The 12,619-nt window shown below is 39.8% G+C and overlaps 1 long non-coding RNA gene across 1 annotated transcript; it reads left to right on the top strand.

Annotated features, from left to right (window-relative positions):
• The first annotated feature begins 918 nt into the window (after positions 1-918).
• Positions 919-2,195, top strand: LOC146713169 (uncharacterized). Its single transcript, XR_014919125.1, has 4 exons — positions 919-987; positions 1,355-1,437; positions 1,739-1,940; positions 2,052-2,195. It is a non-coding gene; the product is annotated as an uncharacterized LOC146713169 (long non-coding RNA).
• Positions 2,196-12,619: the final 10,424 nt, after the last annotated feature.

The following is a 12,619-nucleotide window of genomic DNA, read 5'->3' as shown; positions in this document are numbered from 1 at the left end:
TGCAATACAAATGTAATGTATGTTTGCACTGATTGCCGATCACGCTTCAACTGAGTCGTCCTCGGTCAGAAGGAATGGTACTCCACAGTGATGTAGTTCAAATAACTTTACTAAGGAGGTGGCAGATGACATCAACAGGATGTACAGCGTTGGTAGGGAGGCATTACAGTATTCACATGCAGGTAAACGGGGTGTGAGTGTGTATATGGGCTTTGGGAGCAGAGTGAAGCTGACCCCCCACCCACTTGAAACGTAAAAGCAAATAGGCGGAGCGGTTAGTGCTACGTTTGTGCAGATTTGTGCAGGTAAAATTAGCGTTTGTGCTGCTACGGTTTTTGAGATATTAAACATTATTTTATAGGTCATTCAAAGGTCACCATCCCCCCAGACTGCTCCAAAACGGGCCAAAATGGTCTACTTTTTAGTGCTATGTTTGTGCTGATTTGTGCAGCTAAAATTAGCGTTTGTGCTGCTACAGTATCTGAGATATAATGATTTTAATTATTACGGCCTACGCTGTATAACAGCAGTGTCTGTGGCAGTGAGTTTCAGCAGCTGTGGAGTTTTGCACTTTTTCTAGGCTTGCTGCATATTAACTTTTATTAGTTTACACTTTAGTAACACAATTTATTCAGCGGAAAGGTCAATATTTCTTTTGTTACTAGCGCAGAAACGTACACAAGGTAGGCTAAAGTTTTTATTTTTTCTGTGGCAAAACTGAGTTTCATGTGAAGTGATTCACGTATACCTAAATTATTATTATTTTTTACATACCCAGTTGGCCTCTATGATTTTGTTTTGAATTATATATGTTCATTATTATTAATGTAGCTGTCTCAGAAAAAATGAAGTGTTTGCTTTGATAGATTGTTACCTACGTGTAGAAAACTGAATATTCCACAGCACCTAGGCGAGGGATCTTCAACCTGCGGCTCTAAAGCAACATGTGGCTCTCTGGCCCCTCCACTGTGGCTCTTATAAGACCAAGTAAGTCATTTTTTTATTATAAAGACAACAAGAAAGGGTTGTGTTAACAGTTTGTTTTTTTTTATGAAATATCTGCATTGACTATTCATTGAATGTACAAGGCTTTTAAAAGTGATTTAATGTTTCTTAGGTTCAAATCTGTTTACTGTAATTTTCAAGTTGGTTGCCCATCTTTCCTAATTTTCTATTATTATGGAAAGGACTCACGTAGCTGGCTTCATTTTAACAAATACTTTTTTCCGTTATAAAGCTTTGATGATTCATTATCTTATCAAATCTAAAAATAAAAATGTTTATTTACATTTCCATAGCTTACACGATACAACAACTCATTTTCTAGATATTTATAGGCTCTTTCTTTTTTTAGGCTCTAGACAGGTTTTGTAGCAGCAGGGGGAAAAGGGGCCCTTTGAAATGAAAAGGATGCTGACCCCTGACTTAAGCCACCAGGTAAACACACCAAACAAATACAGAAAAATTATTAACAGAAAAATGGAACGGTTACTTTCAAGGCTACGGGTGAAGGTGACTGGGTGTGTAAAAGCAAATATACATCAGACTGACAAAGAAAAGAGTGTTAAAAGATTTTTAATTTAGAACTTTAACTTTATGTGTAAAACTGAACTTACTGATAACACACTAGCCATTTGAACATATGTAACTGTAATGAACCAAATAAAACAGAAAAATGCAGGCAGCACTCATTATACTGTGTATAACACAGCATGGGGTTGTATTTTTTTCTTTTCAGATGCTCCTGTCACTCCATTTCCCAGGTCATCATAGCACTCCCACACACATGGAGCTCTCCTGCAGTATGCAGTGTAATGACCCAAACCATCAGTGGTCATCTTTCCATGGAAAGCAATTAATGCCCTCAAAGTGAACGACTTTCCTTGGAGAACCAGGTTGGAGGGAAATTCATTCAGTGGAAATTCTGTTTGGTTTGCAAGGTCAGTATCAATCCACACGATATCTCCAATGTTGTAGCTGTGAGTAACTGTCCCTGCACAGAGCTCATTTCCTGTGGTGCTGTCTTCTGTTTTGAATTCTGATGGACACAGAGATGGATTGGAGAGTGGCCTGAGGCAGGTAGACTCAGGTAGGCCAAGTCCTGCTTCCACAGCCGTGCCAAGATGAGCCATACCAGACTCTTTGAGGACAGAGATGGCAGGAGAAACAAATGGCACTTCCCTTGTCATCCCTTTGCTGAGCTAGCAGTGCTGTGAAGAGCAGTGTTTGGTAAAATAAACACTTGAGATGTTCCTCATTGTCTTAGCAATTACAGCGGAGATATTACACTGAGCATCGATTTGGATCGCAGCAGACCTCAACGAGACAGCTTCAAACATTACACTAAGCAGCTCTGCTCTCCTTCTGTAGGTTTGTTGGGTCACACCATCTGTGGCAATGGCTTTCACCAGCTGCAGGACTGGGTTTTCACTGTCTTTCAGAACAGCATTTTGAAATGTGGAGCTGTCACAGAAGGCACAACATAAGCACTGAAAAAATGCATCAAATGCACAGGTATTGAGCACAGCGATTGTCGTTTCCCCTAATCTAATAGGCTGACGGAGGTTTCCATTTTTTAATAATCCCACTTTCACTCTTTTGGCCCCAAAAGTTTCATCTGCATGAAGAGAGGTAGGAAGTCCTCTTCCTTTTTTTGGGTGGAACAGCTAGGCCCCTCCAGTTCTCAACTGCATCCCCATCAGCCGGAAGAATGTTTGTGGCAGCATCAGATCCCACAAACGGGTGAGCATCCATTTTTATTTTGTCTTCTGCATTGTAAATGGACTGGTTCTTATATAGCGCTTTTCTACTCTTCTGAGCACTCAAAGCGCTTTACACAACTTGTGCATTCACCCATTCACACCCATTCGCACAAGCACATTGTTCTAGGTGCTTTCTAAGTAACATTCACACACATTCATACTCCGATGGATGCATCGGAGAGCAATTTGGGGTTAATATCTTGCCCAAGGATATTTGGCATGCAGACTGGGGGAAGCCAGGAATAGAACCACCAACCTTCCGATCAGTAGATCTACCGCCTGAGCTACAGCCACCATATTTCCCTCGATGAAGGAAAGATGACGAGCAATGAAGCGATCGACTCGAAGAGGCAAGTTGTCATGTTTGAAAAGGCTTTATTGTTTTATGTTTTTGAACTCAGCTTCAACAGTGGCTGAACTTGCTGTGATGCTGGTGCTTTGGAAGAGAGGGACCATTATTCCTGTCCAGAGTGGCAAGTAACTTGCCAGTCTTATTATATGAGGAATAATCTCAGGGAGAAAGTGAATATTATCTCTATCCCCGTTTGCTGCAGCAAGTGACCTGCTCTCCTCACATATTTCTGTTACCCACTGTCGTAGGTCAGTCTGGATCTCATCCACTGAATTCACTCTCTCACTTTCCTCCGTCTGTTCATCTGGAATGATGATGGAGTCTTGAGCAATTTGGGCTTTCAAGTATTTCTTGCACCTTTCTGAAGGAAGAGGGGCTCCAGAACTGTCATCACCTTTTGCCTCACTGAGGGCCACAACAGTGATAGCATGTAGGAGCTGATTTGCATGGTCCAAACATTGAGACTGAAGAAGTTTTGCTAAAGAAATCTTTAACACGATGTGTTTTCTTCTTCAGGCAATCCCACTGGCATAGCATCTTGATGCAGTGCGCAACATCAACCCTGATATAACAAGGGGGGAGTTTGGCAGACTGGGTTCCAAGAAGGACATGAAAGCATTCATTAAGGTAGGACTTCAGATCAGGATGAGGAGTGAAAGCCTTGACCAGAGCTCCCAGAATTGCCAGAGAAAAGTCACTCACAGCTGCACGAATCCATTCTGTCAACCAGTTTGCGATGGCATTAACATCATGTTTCTCTGACAGCATTTGCACCACTGGGACACTGGGGCAATTGTTTTCTTTCAGAATACCTTGATAAAGGAAGATATGGCCAGATTTGCCATTTGGTCTCAGCAGTTTTTTCACAACTGAACCGGTTGCATCAAAACACACAGTTGGGGGAGATTTTTTTGACAATGTCTTATAAACATGCATCTGTGTTTGACTCCAGTAGTGACAGAAAAACTTGTCCAGTCCAATATCTCGGATGCTACCACTGTGAGGAACACTATATTTTAACAATTGCAGAGATGCAATGGGGTCCTTATCTCCTAATTCCAAGTCTTTTGTCTCTTGTTTGGCTTTTCGCAGAGTGGCCAAATTTGGAAGGTGGCTTGGCTCAGGATCTCCAACATCCATCAGATCTGCTGCCCTCGCTGACCTCCATACAGCTGGTTCCATTCTGCCCTCACACAGCTCTTTAGCGATCTGTTCACGCAGGTTTCCAGACATGAACTGCTTGGAGTGGCCAGTGTTGTGATATTTTGATACCAGGGTAGCATTTACAGGATATTGTTTTGTAGTAATATTATATAGGAGAACTGTTACTCAATAAGGCCCATTTACTAGTTGTTTTTCTCTTTCTCTCTGACCCATGTATTGATGTGTAAGAATCACAGGCTGGTACCCCAAGGTCGAAAATACCACAGAGAGAGACCACTTCCTTACTCCCATCCTCCCTTCCTTATCTTTTAGAAAAGAGCTTGTTAAAAAGCCAGGTGGTTTGTTTCAGAATTCACTAATGAAAGAACTCTGTATTCTATGTCTAGGAGTGTATTTTGCTGGGATGATCATAAATCGTAGCTGAACTGATAAACTACACAAAGGATACTTCTTTGCTCAGAAGGCAGGAAGACGTTTCCTTATTTGGTCTGTACCGGTTTGAACTGAGAACCTGCTGACACACGAACCTTTTTCCTCTATATAAGCTGTTGTGTACTGAATAAACCTCTGAGTTGATTGTGGAGAGCAAGCTGAAACAGTCTATGTGTCACTTTGTTCTCCTAACTGCTCCCGGCGCTGTAACTAACCCGCTGAACGGCATACTTGAGTGTTACTTTGAATAATTAGGAATCTTATAAGGAAAGGGAAAAACTCTGCTTATCGCTCACGCCACGGAGGAAACCGGGACGGCAATTTCCTTCAGCCAGTGTGCAGGGAGAAATCTGTATTTCTCATGAAACACTGGAGCACCATTGGACTATTAATTGCTGGCTGTCTGTCACATGACATTTCTAACTGGCCATGACACTCCTTACAGTCGCCTCTGATGTCCAGATAATTATTGTTGACAGTTGGATGGACCTTTGCTCTACGAAACACAAGTGTACATGTATTTTTGATCTTCTTCCATATAAGATCGTTGATGATATGAGTCCAAGTGCCAGGTTTCAAAATTGTGTATTCCCTTTTTTGGGTAGGAGAAAACTTGTCATTGTATTCAACCTTTTCAGGAATAAATTTAACCCAGTCCTCAAAAGGGACTTCTAATTCAAAAGCTTGACAGTTTTCTTGTCCAGGAGAAATGCAATGTGAATCTAACTCTCCTTCACTATTACTTTCCTGATCACCGATTTCCAAAGCTGACCAGATGTTGTTTCTATTTAGCTTCACAAAAGTGTACAGGGCCTTTGCTGACATCTTGTCTTCTAGCTGCTGACTCAACTCTTTCCAGACTGATGCAGCTGGAGTGGTTATTTTGCCATTTTGGACTATGGCCTCTTTTGAATTGCAAAGAATTGCAAAAATGAAAACCTTGTCTACAGATGGCTTTCGAGGCATCTTTAAAAAAAAAAAGAAAAAAAAGAAAAACCACACTATGATTATGATGGAGCAAAACGTGATTTCTGAACTATATATACAGCCAGGAGCAACCCCTCCCCCAAGTTCTCCACCAATCTACACTTTTATATTTTGTGGAATTATTGTTTTTAAGATGGAGCTATTGAATTTGTGAGTTTATTAAATTGTGTTTAACCCATGTACTGTACAGCACTTTAGTCCAGTGTGCTACATGTTTTAAAGTGCTTTAGAAACTTTTTTCTTGGACATTTTTGAAAATGTTTAACATTGAAAAAAAATCCTTTTGATCCAAACAGTTAGCTATATCATGTATTAACTCAGTAACTAAAATCTCAGTATTAAATCTCAGTGTTAAATGTTCAAATGTAGTTTTCAATAAAGTTTTTTTAATCCACTCTAAAAAAAATAAATACTCAAGCATTTGCATCGTGGTTTTATGAGCAAAAAGTGATTGAAGTAAAGAAATTGAAGTTTAAAAAAAATACACTCATTACAAATTTAGCTGATTAAATACAACAAGAGGGTTTTTTAACAGAACTTTATTGAACAAGTGAACACACAAAGTTAAAGGTCATTTGAAAAAGACATTTTTCAGCAGTAAACCATAACAGAATATCTCAAATCATAGCAGCACAAACGCTAATTTTAGCTGCACAAATCAGCACAAATGTAGCACTAAAAAAGTAGACCATTTTGGCCCGTTTTGGAGCAGTCTGGGGGGATGGTGTCCTTTGAATGACCTATAAAATAAAGTTTAATATCTCGGAAACCGTAGCAGCACAAACGCTAATTTTAGCTGCACAAATCTGCACAAACGTAGCACTAAAAAAGTAGACCATTTTGGCCCGTTTTGGAGCAGTCTGGGGGGATGGTGACCTTTGAATGACCTATAAAATAATATATCTCAAAAACCGTAGCAGCACAAACGCTAATTTTAACTGCACAAATCTGCACAAATGTAGCACTAACCCCTCCGCCTATTTGCCTTTACGTTTCAAGTGGGTGGGGGGTCAGCTTCACTCTGCTATGAAAGGGTGGATGACTGGTTGTGTAAAGTGCTTTGGAGTCCTTAGGGACTAGTAAAGCGCTATATAAATACAGGCCATTTACCATTTACCATAACACATCTAAAACCTGCACGACATCCTTGGGGCCTGGAGATCCCCTTGGCCAGCTTAAAATTTACATTTTACATCTTCGGATTATAAGAGGAAACCCACGCAGGCATGCTTCTGCTGCTCTTCATGCACATTTTTCCACGGACTTAAATTACATCACAGCCTGCAACGTTTCAGGTGACAAAAGAGGCGTAACACATGTAACAAACATTCTGTACCTAATAAAGTGGCCATAAAGTAGAAACTATAATGTTTTGTTTATGATTTTGACCTTGTGTCAGTCTGAGTGAGTCCAGTTTATCACCATCTGCTGCTTTCCCTACTGCTGCTGTTTTTTCCTACTTTTTTCCTCAGTAACATTGTTCATCTTTCAAAGCAAACGTTACATTTTTAATCTTCTTTTAAATCTTAGAAACTTTGCAGAAGAAACAAATGTTTTAGTTTGACCTCTAGGTGGCAGTGTTGTCTTAGTGTTACCATAGCCACCTACAGAGGTGTGACCTTGATCAGTCATCAGCGATCCAGTCACAGTGTGCGACACAAACACTATTAAAATATGTTTCATTTGGATTTCACACTTAAGTTTTCCATCCATCCATTTGTTCCTTTTCAGGGTCGCAGGGGGTTGGAGCCTGTCCCATCTGTCTTAGGGCTTAAATGGTCACTTTGTGTTTTCTTCGCTAAATACTTCAATACTTCAATTAAATACTTCAATCCTCTACACATGCAGGCAGAAACAGATCTACATGAAATATGGGCTAAGATATATCTGTAAGACAAATGGGAGATAATCATCATCACGTGGTATTTGAGATGGCATCCTGCTTCCTGACGAGTAAATTTACTATAAAAATTATTTTCCCCTATTGTCCATGAGACTTACTAATGTGTAAAACATCAATTTCTTTGTATATACGTTTTAGATTATTATTTATTTGTACCACTTTGTTATTTTCCATTTTAAAGGATTCAATAACTGTCAGATAACCCAGGAAATTACACGAACGTGTCAGTGTGCAGCAGTTATTAGTTTTATTGTGTTCTCTGTTGTGAGTTGTAAAGATTTAAACCAGAAAATATGGCTGTAAATGATTATTTGTGGATTATGGATTTTACCTTCAACTTAAACCCAAATGTAACTAAAGCAAAGAAGAAGAAGACTTTCACATCCTGATGTAAAAGTTGTATTTTTAAATCAAATAAGAATGTGTTCGACAATTATGATGCACTTCTGCTGAGGGATGCAGCTTGAAGCTTAGAGGGGACTTTTTCATTACTTGTTTAAGATTTTGTTCATGTTTTTAATTCAAAATGTAAAAGAATAAAGAGAATAAATGTGACAACCATCACTTGATTGGTCTGCTTCTGCTTCATGTGTTATTTTTTTTGTCTTTGTTAGCACCCTTCATGCTTGGAGTCGATTCTGTAGGAGTGAATTTGAAAATTGTTTTCTGATTTTACAGAAAAACAACATCAAAGCGAGCGCTCCTTGAGATTTCTTTGTCTAATAATTTCATTTGTGTGATGTTCTGAATGATGTAAATGTATCAATATGTAAAAAAATGAGAACTCTGGAAGTGGAGGGATACTTTTCCACACCACTGTAATCCACCTTTAAGCAAAAAGAAAATAGAATCCTTACTTCCTGATTGCAGAACATTTGACCTGTTTCGACAAAAACAGCCTAACTGTCATTCTTTTAGTGTTAACGTAATGACTTTTCCTGAAGTGACCCTAAGCTGCAAACTGAGAATGTTCCAGTCCAGATTTATCTTCTTTCATGGCGCAGTGGTGACAGAAGTTAAGGTCTACTTTGACACTGTCATGAGAACTGTGTTGCCACCACATTTGCAGAGGTTGCCCCAGAGACTCACGCCTGCACATTTTTCATGATCATGGGGGAATCCACAACCAGCTAAATAATAAAACAGCTTAGGAGCTCTTACATAGAAGGAGCAGAGGTCAGAGAGGGCCTTGAAAAGAAAACACCTGTAATCGGATGGGAGACCTGCAAAGACATTGTGGTGGTGACCACTGAGCATCCCCTCCGAGCTGCACAGAATTCCTGCTCCATCAGTGTGATGGTGGTTATCACATCATGTCAAATAACAAAACCTGCTTTATTACTGTGAACACGTGAAGTTGGACCTGTTCCTTTTTTGTGTTTCCCACATGTTAACGTTAGTGAGGTGGAAGATGTGCAGGCTTTAGTTTGGATATTACACACTTTTCTTCTTAAATTTAATTCAAAGTATCAGATTATTTCCTGTTATAGAGTGAGAGACATGGTACATCCTGGACCTTCACAGGGCCGACACAGAGAGACAAACAACTGCACCAGAGGTAGGCAACTCCAGGCCTCAAGGGCCGACGTCCTGCTGGTTTTAGATCTCACCCTGGGTCAACAGACCTGAATCAAACTATTAGTTCATTAGCAGGTCTCTGAAGAACTACAAGACATGTTGAGGAGGTCATTTAGCCATTTAAATTAGCTGTGTTGAATCAAGGACGCATCTAAAACCTTGGGGCCTGGAGATCCCCTGGGCCAGCTTATTGTCTTTACATTTTACATCTTTAGATTATAAGAGGAAACCCACACACGCACGCATTTTGCTGCTCTACATGCACATTTTCCCACAAACTTCAATTACATCACAGCTTCCAAAGTTTCAGGTGACAAAAAAGGCGTCAAACATGTAACAAGCATCTTATACCTAATAAAGTGGCCACAGAGTAGAAACTATAAAATTCTGTTTATATTTTTGCACTTGTGTCAGTCTGAGTGAGTCCAGTTTATCACCAGCTGCTGTTTTTTCCCTACTTTTCTTCCTCAGTAACATTGTTTATCTTACAAAACAAACATATCTTTTTTAATCTTCTTTTGAATCTTACAAACTTTGCAGAAGAAACAAAAATGTTTCAATTTGACCTCTAGGTGGCAGTGTTGTCTCAGTGCTACCATAGCCACCTACAGAGGACTGCAGGAACAGTGTCAATATGTTGGAGCTGTAAAATAAATATGTGTGTGACTGAAAACTGACCTTGATCAGCTGCCAGTGATCCAGTCAAAGTGTGGGACACAAACACTATTAAAATGTGTTTCATTTGGATTTCAGACTTAAGTTTTCCCAAATGTTAAAAATAGAAGAAATAAAAGACATATTACCTGAAATATATACAAATTTTGACATTGTCAGAAACACCTGTTAGTTTGCACATAAGATTTTAGTCACACTGACAATAATTTAACCCTCTTATATGGTCACTTTGAGTTTTCTTTGCTAAATACTTCAATCCTCTACACATGCAGGCAGAAACATCCATTAAAGATCCAGACCTACTTGAAATATAGGCTAAGATATATCTGCAAGACAAATGGGAGATAATCATCATCACGTGGTTGTCAGTGACCCATCGTGACTCATGCTTTCGGGCGGATTGAGATATTTGAGATGTACCACTTCTGTCTTCATTCAGTTCGGAGTTCATTAGCATTTCATTCACTTTAGCGGAATCTCTTTCAACCCAAACACTTTTCTCTTTTAAAATTACTCAGACTGCAGCAGTTCATTTGATCGTGTCAACAAAGAGACTCTAAATGTAAGAAGAAAAAAACGACACAATGAAGTGACCATTTTCACATTTACTTTTTATTCTTTTAGTTCAGCTTTCCAAAAACAGTATTAATGCCTGAACATTCATGCAACGTAATCAAAGTAAGCATCCCTTTAAATTTAAGAATTCAATAACATGTTTATTTGCTTTTTACACACACAAGAAACTGTAAAACCCAAAGTGCAAACACAGATAAGAGGGATCAAAGTTCAAAGCCCACTCACATCCTGGGCCATCTGACCTCAGGAAATCAAATGATATGGTGGGGTTAGGTTTCACAATGAGCTCATGGGGTGGCTGTAGCTCAGGCAGTAGCCACTAATCAGAAGGTCGGTGGTTCGATCCCAGGCTGCCTCCTGGCTGCATGCCAAATGTCCTTGGGCAAGATAATAACCCAGGGGTCAGCAACCTTTCACATCAAAAGAGCCACTTGGGGCCGGGTTCCACGAAAACACTGGGAGCCACAAATACTTTTTGACATCTAAAATGAAGATAACACTGTATATATTGTTATTTTTTTTTTACCTTTATGCTTTGTGTGAACAACTAAGGTGTGTTGCTTATGAAATCCTTGAAGTGCTACAGAGAAAATTGTAATTTATTTATGTAATTAACACATTTTGAACTCTTAAAGAAATACAACAAAAGGAAAGCTGAACTAAAATGATCCAGCAAACAAAAACTGCTGTGAGCCCCCACCCTTATATCGCCTTTGGGCTGTTGGAGCCTCACTTTTAAATAATTGGAAAAAAGCACTAAAAGATGCTAAAAGATGAAAAATAGATATTTACAAAATTCTGCCTAAATATTTATTTTACCAGGTTAATGTGTGTGGCGGGGCTGCAGGGGAGGCGGACTCACATGAGCGGCACCTGCAATCACGCCTCGCCGCCTTTGCGTCTGCGCTATCTACGCTGTTGTGTTGGTGTGTGTCGGGGTGTGAGCTGAAAAGCTACAGCCGGCTGTATGCGTACAGCAACAGTGTGTGAAAAGTGGCCAATAAAGAGATGCTGAAAAGCATGTTTATGGAAACATCATCGGCTCTGCTGTGATATGTTTACAATAAGACTTATGGTCCCAAACCTCTGCGCACAGCGTCTGCAAATCGGGGCTGAACGAAGTCAGCGGTGTTTGTTTTTAACATAGTTCACGGTGGAGAACAGCTGCTGACATAATGTGGATCCAAGATCCATAATTGGCCTACCTGGGGCAGAAAGTCTCGATAAATGCACAGCGTTTCGGCGGGTACACCGGCTTCCGCCAGTGTGACGCTTATTTTGAGTGATGAAAAAATAATAGAATATAATTATATTTTTATATTTCAATATCACAATAATCTTCCAATTTAGAACTACAAGTTAAAAAATAACTAACATAAATAAAATACACTTCAGCTAAATACTTCTAATTTATTTTCCCAAACCAGGCAGAGCCACACTATAAGGACTAAAGAGCCGCAGGGTGCCGACCCCTGCACTAACCCCATGTATGCCTACTGGTGGTGGTCAGAGGGCCCGATGGCGCCAGTGTCCGGCAGCCTCGCCTCTGTCAGTGCGCCCCAGGGCGGCTGTGGCTACAATGTAGCTTGCCATCACCAGTGTGTGAATGGGTGGATGTAATGTGAAGCGCTTTGGGGTCCTCAAGGATTGTGTGGATGATTGTGATATGTGATGATTGTGTATAGTGTAAAGCGTTTTGGGGTCCTTAGGACCAAGTAAAGCGCAATACAAATACAGACCATTTACTTCTACTTCCAAAAATCTTCTATAAAACTGCAAGTCTGGCCATAGTAACAGGTGTGTGATGGTTCTTTGGCTGTCATCCACCAGTCACAAATGATTCAATTTTGACAATGTGTTATTGCAGTTAACTTATTCATCAACTCAGAAACACATTTTCACGTTAAAACATTGTAATAATAAAATGTCAGAATTGCAGAGGCATGGTACACATCTTCTGCATTAAAACTCATTAAAACACACACAAAAAAACATTGCTAAGGTAAAATACTCTAAAAATCTCGTGAATTTAACTTGAGGACAAGGAAACATAGAATTTTGAAATTAATGCCATAGCTGTATGTATCAGGAGGTTCAGGGGTAGGCGAACATTATTTTTGTCCCAGTCTTGAAAATCTGACAAATATTCTCTTTCTTCACTTAAGCCCCCCCCCCTCCCCAAAAAAAGAG

The sequence above is a fragment of the Copadichromis virginalis genome, linkage group LG3 (genome assembly GCF_057382275.1).
Source record: "Copadichromis virginalis isolate Kocher_CV1m ecotype Utaka linkage group LG3, C_Virginalis_male_GT1.1, whole genome shotgun sequence".
NCBI lineage: Eukaryota > Metazoa > Chordata > Actinopteri > Cichliformes > Cichlidae > Copadichromis > Copadichromis virginalis.
This window is presented reverse-complemented; position numbering and strand designations above follow the sequence as displayed.